Source organism: Strigops habroptila, chromosome W (assembly GCF_004027225.2).
Source record: "Strigops habroptila isolate Jane chromosome W, bStrHab1.2.pri, whole genome shotgun sequence".
Taxonomy (NCBI): Eukaryota; Metazoa; Chordata; class Aves; order Psittaciformes; family Psittacidae; genus Strigops; species Strigops habroptila.
In genome coordinates, this window is record NC_044301.2 from 25175296 (window position 1) to 25185700 (window position 10405).

A 10405-nucleotide genomic window follows, 5' to 3' on the forward strand; every position below is an offset into this window, starting at 1 on the left:
AGGGATGTGGGGGAAAAGAGACAATGAACTCAATTATATGTTGTTGCCTGCTATGTAACACTTTTATAGTCCATCAGCTAGATGCCCATCTCCACCGCTCTGGGCTTTGAAAAGAAGATATGTGCTGTCATGATCATCAGCGGAGAATAAAGTCTTGGGAAAAGCCAGCAGCAGAACTGTCCTCAGGTCACCATCGACTGACCCTGACTTCCCTCCAATCATCACCCCAACAAACAATGAACTTTGAGGAAACCAGATGAGCTCAGCACTGACCAGACGAGTTCGGCGGTGTCATCAGCAGGCAACAATCCAACACTACACACCATCTCTCCTGCCCTGAAAGATGGTTACGAGAGATGGAGCCCGACATCATGGACTGGATGAATTCAGCAACTTTATAGGGATTGGTCCATGGACTAAGGAATGATATTTCTCTTTTTGCGTGTGTGTGTGCGTATATATATGTGTGTGTATATATATACACAAGACAAAAAGCAATGGTACATTTTAAAATATAGGACCTGAGCATGACATGAATGGTATGGAATAAGGGGTGGATACTGTCCCGAGTTCAGCTGTAGCAGTCATTTTGCTCCTTCTTAGTAGCTGGTGCAGTGCTGTGTTTTTGACTTTCAGCCTGGGAACAACGCTGATAACACCGATGTTTTTTGTTGTTGCTAAGTAATGTTTACTCCGACCAAGGACTTTCTCAGTCTCATGCTTTGCCAGGGAGGAAGGGAAGCCAAGAGGAAGCAGAGACAGGACACCTGACCCAAACTAGCCAAAGCGGTATTCCATACCACAGCACGTCATGCCCAGTATATAAATTGCAGGGAGTTAACCGGAAGGCCCAGATCGCTGCTCGGGTCGGACTGGGTATCGGTCATCAGGTGGTGAGCAATTCTGTTCTCCCCCCTTGCCATTTCCCTTATCATTATTATTATTGGTGGTGTAGTAGTGGTTTTGTATTATACCTTAGTTACTGCACTGTTCTTCTCTCAACCTGTAGGATTTACATTCTTCCGATTCTCCTCCCCATCCCTCTGAAAGCAGGGGGAGGAAGAAGGTGGGGAGTGAGTGAGCGGCTGCATGCTTCCGAGTTACCAGCTGGGCTTAAACCACGACAAGGAAAAATGGCAATACTAACAAAAGATCAATCAAGAAATGTGAAATATGAACGTACAGACTTACCATTTTTGTCAGCTTTTCTGAAAATCTAGAATTGAAAGAGAGAAACATTTTTACTATGTTGTTTGACTTGAGAGAGTGAAGCCATTAGCACCAGGACCACGTTCAACCCCACGCACAGGGCAAGACCACGCGCTCCAGCCCCTCAGGAGCCAATTCCGGTTTTTTACTGAGCTTCCCAAGGCTCAGCCCATCACCCCTAGACTCATACAACGGACAACCACTGCTGGGGTAGAGTATCAACATGGTTGCCTTTGGAAAACTGGTGGAGCTAACTAGCAAAATAAAGCTAACACAAAATGCTTCCAGCAGTTCCAACATCTCCCATCTCCCTCACAGAAGAAAGCCAAAAACATGGATCCAAAACATGAAAAATACCCATTAAAGAAAATTACAACAGCCATGCAGCCTACCCGGGCAATTTCTCTAGCATCAATAATATCTCTTAAAGCATGTTTCACAGTTCTGCGCTTCTAAAACAAACTATTTACAATATTATTTTTAAAAAAAGCAAGTTTCCTGTGTGGGAAGGAGATTATATTTAGACTTAAAACTATAGTGTGGAGGAGCAGCCCAGAGAGGAATCAGATAGCCCTTTCAGAAGGAAAAAGAATTGCAATAATGTCTAGTACAGTTGAATTTGCCAGGGAGAAAGACAGCAGAAACAACTGCTATTTTTCTAAACTATTTTCATCTTAGGAATAGACCCCTGACACAATGCAATTAATAGCAAAAGGCTTGTGCAAGGGTTGAAATCTTACAGGTTCCTGCCAAAAATGGCTGCTAGCACAGGTTTGGCCATAAATTACCAAACAAAAAAACCCAAAAAACACCAAAACAAGGGGGGGGGGGGGGGGGGGGACCAAAACAAAAAAAAATTTTAACATGCTCATAAACTGGGCAGAAAAGGAAAACATTGTCATTGCCTCATCAGACCTGACCTCATCAATTTGAGCAAGAGCAGAAATTTTGGCTGTATGAAGACATTTCCCTGTGGAAGGAATAAAAGCACCAGTGGGACAGATTGGAGTCAGCCCTAAAACAGAATCTCTTCTTTTCTGGGTCATAAAATTATTTAAAAAAAAAAATAAAAAAAATATATATATATGTATCAGAAGAGAAACTGCTGCACAAAAAACCCAAACACAACCCAAACACGCAAGAGAGACTGAATTGCAGAATATGCTAATTAAGCTATATTCACTTAAATAAGGAATATTAAACATTCTTTTGCCCAAAGTTCCTCCTAGGACGCATAGGGGAAAAATCAAAGCCGGACTTTCTGGTATACTTCAGCAGAGGCAAACATCTTCCATCTTAAGCCAGACCCAAATGGTGGGAGTCACCAAGTCCTAGCTTCAAGAGAAGACCACTCCAAAACTCCTTACTTCTTGGGCTGTCCTTTTTTTTTTTTTTTTTTTTTTTTTTTTTTTAAGAGCAATTAGAAGCTTTTGGAGAAAATCCTACCTGTATCCATACTTATGGACTTCACTGAGGTTAAATATGGTGTTTGAAGGGCCAGACAGTCACAGCTTGTCTATGAGAAGAAAGATTAAAGCCAGACAGGACAAACAGGACCGCAGCAAGCCCTGTGGCTTTGGCACATATCACCCAGCCATGCACAATATGCCCTGCCCAAAGTATGAAATATTCCTCTTTTCCTGGCTTAGACACCCCAAATCCTCACCCCCCCATGAGCACCTCCAGATGAGGCACCTTTCTTTCCAGATGCTGATTATTTCTAGGCCTTCTTGTTTCATCACCACATTCTTCTATTACTATTCCCACTGCTTTGAAACAAAGACATCAAGTCTAACGCAGAAGCAACGATGTCTCTTTTTAAGGTCCTGTGGGAGATTGCCACCCCACTAAGCACAACTGATAGAGAGAGAATGGGAAGGCAAAAACAAATAGTAAAACGTAGCTTAAAGTGGGAGAAAGGCTCAACCTGCAATGCTCTGCTCTGTGGAGCCACCAACCTTGCAGTGAATGCTGGGAGCAAAAGGGAATTAAAAAAAAAAAAAAGATAGAAATGTTAATAAATGGAAGTATTTATGTCCAGCTTCACTAAGTGAACTTTTTAGAGCTTTAACTCCCCCAGATACTCCTAGAAAGTATGACTATTTGTAAATAAGCATGTTGACGGAAGATCATATCAGCTGTGTTACCTACTAAGGTTTATTCTACAGGACCAAGCTGTTCAGTTTTTATTGATAATGAGCAAGATTTATTCTTCCAACTTAATTGGACCACCTAAAATTTGCACGTACACAAAAAGAAAAAAATAAAAATCATCAAAACAGGACACCTGGAGGGAAAACAATTTAAGATAAAGTCATCTGTCATGACAGGCAGGCAGTACATCAAGGTATGACCACTGGAATGAGCATCAGGATGCTGATAAAGCCATAACATACTCCGTGATAGCTTGGTAATGCTGCCAAAACCTGCTGCTTCTATGAACACCCAGGATTTATGATCTATCTCAGCAAACAAGAGTGCCCTCCCACACACACCTGAAGATGCTCTCTATTCATGTCTTGAATTAGTTGTTCCACCATGGGAAGGATGTGATGTGCTTTTGGTAAGTGAAAGGTGCAAGATCTGGTGATGGAAGGGAAAGTGCAGTCCCTCACACCTCCCCTATGGCCCAGCAAGGCAAACCCCCAAGGGCAGCTCGGTGCCAGGCTCCCAGGGAGTTCAGGGAAAGGAACGCTCCAACCAGCTCCAGGAAGAAGGGAATATAAGCAAGGATGCTGTGTCAACTCCAACATAAACACTGCAAAGCCAGTCTTCCCTGCAGTTGCTCTCTGCAGGCCTGCAGTAACTCCATCACTGCTATTCTCAACTCAGCAGCAAAGTCGCTTAGACTTAGTCAGGGCAGCAGTTCTGGAGGTCAGCGAGTGTGGAGGCGATGAAATATTGATGGAGAAACATCCTGTCCTGCTAGGCCCTCAGCAGCAATTGGCTTTCCGCACCTCCACCCCAGCCAAGGACCATCCCTAGCAGCCAAGAGCTTCACAAAACAGGAGCTGGCAGCACCACACAGCCTGACCAGGGATGGTCTTTCCACACCATCACCCCCAGTTCTCCAACCATCAGGGCATCACACTGTTTTCAGATGGTAAATAAGAAATTATCCAGTCCAAGAAGTACTACAGCAACCACCTCCCCCATGAGCTACACACTTTAAACCTATTAAGCAAGTGTCCTGAAGTCACATGGTGAGCCCACAGGATGCCCACGATATGGGCCAGATTAACCTATTTTATAGGCTTTTACACACAATGCATGCAGTTTGCTGTCTGCAGCATACTTATTCCATTTACTGTGTTTAGATGAATGCTCCATCCCTGACAGTGTTCAAGGCCAGGTTGGATGGAGTCTTGGGTGACATGGTTTAGTGTGAGGTATCCCTGCCCATGGCAGGGGGGTTGGAACTAGATGATCTTAAAGTCCTTTCCAACCCTAACTATTCTATGATTCTATGACTATAAACTTTTATTTAAAGTGAGGAATCTGTCAAGATTTCCAATGACTTTTAAAATATACATTTTTGCTGTACTCTCAAAGGGCTACTACAGATGTTTGGCTGGCAGAAGTAAGCAATTCAAAACACTAGGTTAATAATAAACTTAAACAATGGTTTTCAATTTAAACATTCAGTTCTGCCTTCTCAAAGCTCCTGGATGAGATTGTGTGACACTGGAGGTTGCTTAATGGAGGTTTTCTTGGAAATTTTAAATTCACACAAGCACTCCACTAACCAGCCTAAGATTTATTACAGGGTTTGTAGAGTTTATTGTCCCTTCAGCAGGTTAATATGATGTTGATTTAAAATAGACTGCAACTGAGCTAGAATTTTGCTTTCCATCATAATCTTGGTGCAGAATTGAGGACAAACAAAATCTTAAGTTTCCTGGGTGAGGAAAGCCTAATGGATGAGAAAGCATCCAGATACCCAGATATACCTAAAACCCCAATTAATCTGTTCACTATGTCCCTACATTCCTGTTCTTCCTTTCTGTTCCTCTCCCTACAACTCTTAACACCTCATTTGGAAGCGAGACAAGATTTGTATCAGGTATGGCCTTTAGCTCTCTAACTCAAGGTACTGGTAGGAATTTCCTCTCCTACAGCCACTCTATGTTGCTCTTTCCAGCAATAACCCAAGAAAATAATGACCTGAATCTTTTCCACTTTGGACTACATCTTTTAACATAATCAAGCTAACAAGCTTTCCCCATGCAAAGGGAAAGGATTGATTTGGGTGTTTCACTAAGAAATATACCATTGATGTGCAAATATTGATCTGCATGGAGCAGCTTCCCTGACAACGCAAGGCTGCTACAGAGCTCCAGGTCTCCTGGCTCTTTTCCCACTCCAAGAGAAGGGCAGTTAACACCATGTCCTAGCTGCTCCTTTCACTTGTACTTTCTCTCCTTAGACTTTACCTAGCTGTCCTAAATAAAAAGTTGCATGAGACAAGCGAGAGTTGCATTTGCTGTTACTACCTACACAGCACTAGAAGTTACTTTTCCATTAACATTGGCCCTGGGTGCAGCTCCATTTCAAGTACCCGCTTACAAAGCCCTGAAGAGAAGAGAGAGGCTGAACTACTTCTGTGCCATTACGTACCTTGCAGTGAGCAATCTCCAAATGCACAGAGCCCAGCCCTGCTCTGCCCCTGCTTTCCACTGTGCCCTGCTCAAGGGGATGATTTCAAACCATGGATTTCACATAAGAAGAATGAAGGAGGAGGAAAATAACCTTCCTGTTCACTTGGAGAAGTAAGAAGGCAAACAAGGACAGAAGAAAGGGAGGGAGCCAACCTTAAAAAAAGAAACCCAAACCCTAACACAACAAACACACGCAGAAGAAAAAAGGTCAAAGCAGAAAAGGATTGAGAAGGGATTCCTGTGGCTGCAATAGCTTTGCTGCACTGGAAATTGTGTCACTGACAAAGCAGTTGGAAAACTCTGCCAATTCTTGGATCTACATTTGGAAACGCACCCTTGGCACAAACCAAATTCTCTGTATCTTCTATCCAAACACCTCACTCAGTCCCATGGAGCTGAAGTGCAAATTAGATTTGGCCACATAAGAGAAAGTGCATGAGGAGCTATAAGCAGGAGAGTTGGATTTGAAATTATCTTTCTGACCCTATCGAAGAAGGAAAGAGGCAGATAAGGGTCAAAATTAGTTTTCAGGAAAAGACAGTGCAAGTCAAACAAAAAGCTTCATCTGACCTGAAACGAATAGCACTGCTTTCTTCAGGAAGATTTAACACTTAAGCCAAAAAGCAATGCATTTAGTCACCATCAGCAAAGCCAGAGAGGAGGCAGGGATGCCAGTGCCCCTTGGAGCACAGTCCTGCCACAAGGATGCTCACCCATACCCAAGGCTGACCCTTATTTTGGATGCCAAGCAGGAGATGAGCACTTTCAACAGGCTCTCCCTGGTGTAAACCAGATGGGGCATCTCTGCCTGCAGCCTCTGTGACTGACAAGGTCTTATATGCACTGGAGTTTAGACTCATGCTGTCAACACAGGTTTTCAACAGTGACACAAACGTAGGAAGAGATGAGGAAGGACAGTAGGTAAGTCAGCAGTGAAGTACTCTCACCCAGACAGAGCAATGCCTGTCTAGGCATTTCCCAGTCCTTGGGAACCATCCACCTCAGCCCTATACTGCACATGGACTCCTTCACACTCAGCAAATACGATCAGATATAGGCTTACTCACACACACCGTATTCTTTTTCCATAAGTCTTGTGACATGAGGATTTGTTCTGGACTGGAAATGCCACCATCACCACACATGGATTTGAGCAACACCATGAGAGTTTCAGCTTCCTTTTAATAAAGGTGTTCTGTCCTCAGGGGTTTAGGGCAAAGCTCAGGGCATCTTCAAGCAGTCCAGAACACAAAAAGAGAACATGGCATTACTACTCACATCATTAGCTGTGGATGGACACTAGTTATCTACAGCAGATTACACATGTTGCCAAGCCTGAGCTTTTGGCTCTTGCAGATGGAGCAGCTGTGTGCAATCCAGACTTGAGTAGCAAAAACCCAGAGGCAGACACCTGAGGGCAAGTACAGGATGGGTACAGACCATTTGCTCAACCCCAATGCCTTATGCTGGTTTTGCCTGACATTGTAAGAGCTGAGCATTAAATGCACAGTGATGTTTTCCAGGTTCCTAGAGCAACACATGACCTCCACTTGTTCTACTACCACCAATGAAGAGCAACTGTCACTCCCTAGTTTTACTCGCCGCCTATTTTAGCTGCCTATTTTTACCTCAAAAGTTAAGCAGGGTCAAGTTTGGGTCTGGTCTAGGGTTAGATGACAATATAGGAGGACCACCAAGAGATTTTCCCTGAGGCTGGATAGTCATGAGTGGCAGGGCGTGTGGGATAGTATGGGCAAGTATCTAGGCCAGTGGGCCCCTCCAGTGCTTTGGAACTTCACCCCTGAACAAGGGCAACAACTGGAAAAACTAGTAAAATGCTTAAATGAGGTCTGCTGTCGTCCTGGTAATACCAGAGAAGGACAAATCATGGCAATGTGCGGGGGCTTGGCTTACGCCTACAGAGCCCTGCTCAACGCTTTCCAGCACCTTCAAAGGGAAAAAGATGTCTCTGGATCTGATGTCAAAGCAACAGACAACACAGCTACTCCAACTCCAAGCACAGCAGCTACACCAACCCCAGCGACAAGTACAGCAGCTACTCAAACCCCGACAGCAAAAGACAACACAGCTACTGGTGCTACTCAATCCCCAAGCACAGCAGCAGCACCAACCCTGACAACAGATACTGCAGCCACTCCAACCCTAGTGGCAGACACTGCAGATGAACCAAAGGACCAATTCATGCCAATATTGGTTGCCCCTGTAAGCAAGGGGAAAAGCAAACAAGAGGCACAAAGAGCAACCCATGCAGTGAAGAAAGATGAAGACACAATGCACTTACTACAGGGGACAGCTTCTGAACAACTTATTAATAGGTGGATCGGAGGAAGAGGAAGAAGAGGTGACTTCTCAACCCCAGACCTCAACCGAGCTGCGGAATACGTGAAAAGATTTCACCCATCTTCCAGGGGAGCACATCGTCACCTGGTTGCTCCGATGCTGGGACAATGGGGCCGATGGTCACGAACTAGAAGGTAGGGAAGCCAAGCAGCTGGGATCACTTGCTAGGGAAGGAGGAATTGACAAAGAGATTGCAAAAGAGAAGAGAGCCCTCAGCCTTTTGAGGCAGCTCTTGGCAGCTGTGAAGGAAAGGTATCCCTACAAGGACAATGTTATGAGTCGCTCAGCCAACTGGACCACGATAGAGAGAGGCATCCAGTCCCTGAGGGAATCAGCCATTCTAGAGATGGTCTATCATAGGCCGGATGCCAGGAATGCATCCGTAGATCCAGATGAAGTCAAATGTACACAACCCATGTGGCGGAAACTTACACAGAGTGTGCCATCATCACATGCCCACTCATTGGCATCAATGACCTGGAGCGAGGCAGCACCACCAACAGTGGATGAACTGACTCGTCAACTCCGAGAGTTCAAAGACAACCTCACCCCTTCCATCCTTTCAGCTGTGGAAAAACTGTCCCAGGAGTTCAAACAATTGAGAGACGATTTATCCGATCTATCCAGCTCCCCACGTGTACCAACCCATGTCTCAGCTATTAACAGAACGTACCCTACTGCTTGAGAGAGAAGATATAGGATGTACACACCACAGGCCACCCTACGGTTTTACCTGTGGGATCATAGAGAAGACATGAGAAAGTGGGATGGAAAACCTACCTCAGTTCTGGAGCAATGGGTGCGTGAATTGAAGAGGAGAACAATGGTCAAGGATGATCCTCCCAAGAAAGTTGCTGCTCCAGTCTCTGGTGAGCAGTTTCCCAGATGGAGTGGAAGAGCTGATTTTACTCCAGCTCCTATGATAAGGAATACTAATCCCTTTCTACAAGACATAAGAGGACAATCTTATGATCACTATTAGAGGGGCCCTGCCTCCAGCCAGGTGGAGGAGAGGGATAATCGGGTTTACTGGACTGTGTGGATCAGATGGCCTGGCACATCAGTCCCACAGGAGTATAAGGCTCCAGTAGACACCGGTGCACAGTGCACCCTGATGCCATCAAAGTATCAAGGGGTGGAACCCATTTTCATTTCTGGAGTGACAGGAAGATCCCAGAAGTTGACTGTACTGGAGGCTGAAATCAGCCGGACTGGAAGTGGCAAAAGCACCCCATTGTGACTGGTCCAGGGGATCTATGCATCCTTGGCATAGACTCTCTCAGGAGAGGGTACTTCAAAGACCCAAACTAGCCAAAAGGGTATTCTATACCACAGCACATCATGCCCAGTATATAAACTAGGGGATTTACCTGGAAGGCCCAGATTGCTGCTTGGGTCGGGCTGGCTATTGGTCTGTGGGTGGTGAGCAATTGTATTCTCTCCCCTTGTTATTTCCCTTATCATTATTATTATTGGTGGTAGCAGCAGTGGTTTTACATTATACCTTAGTTACTGGACTGTTCTTACCTCAACCCGTGGGAGTTATATTCTTTCAATTCTTCTCCCCATCCCTCCGGGAGCGGGGGGGGGAGGAAGAAACGGGGGAACAAGCGAGCAGCTGTGTGGTTCTGAGTTACTGGCTGTGCTTAAACCATGACACCACGTTGACAGCAGAAGGCATCTAACCCCCTTATATTTTGTTCTTCCTCTACCCTCAGTTTTGCCCCACACCACCACAGGTCTGTTTCTTTGGTGGAAATGGCATAGGGAACTTAGTACTGACCCACCAGCCACCCTCACAGTCTGGAGGAGTTGGAACACACGCATTGGGGATGGCCGAGTCAAAAGAAAGCCAGAATAGAAGAGGAAGAAAAAGGTACCACTGGCATCAGAGCCATGTAATTCATAGCCAAACCCAAGCTTAACCCTCCTTCCCCAGCCCCCAATGGACTACCTACATAGCACACCAGCCCATGCAAACGTGGTAGTTAAATATAAAATCTCACAGGTCTTTTACTTCATCCCCACCCCCCAAGGAGCCGCACTGCTGCTTGGCTGGGGCTCACTACTTCCCCAGGACATCCACATAATGCAGGAACGTGAATGAGTTAATTGGAAAACATGTTCTCAACCCTGAGGATTCAGTGGGATGCTTGTTACTTTCCTGCTAATGTATA

The 10405-nt window shown here is 45.1% G+C and overlaps 1 long non-coding RNA gene across 1 annotated transcript; it reads right to left on the bottom strand.

Moving 5' to 3' along the window:
• Positions 1-968: 968 nt before the first annotated feature.
• On the bottom strand, positions 969-9835 carry LOC115619123. Its single transcript, XR_003994925.1, has 2 exons — positions 9762-9835; positions 969-1003 (listed from the first exon to the last, which is right to left on the bottom strand). It is a non-coding gene; the product is annotated as an uncharacterized LOC115619123 (long non-coding RNA).
• Positions 9836-10405: the final 570 nt, after the last annotated feature.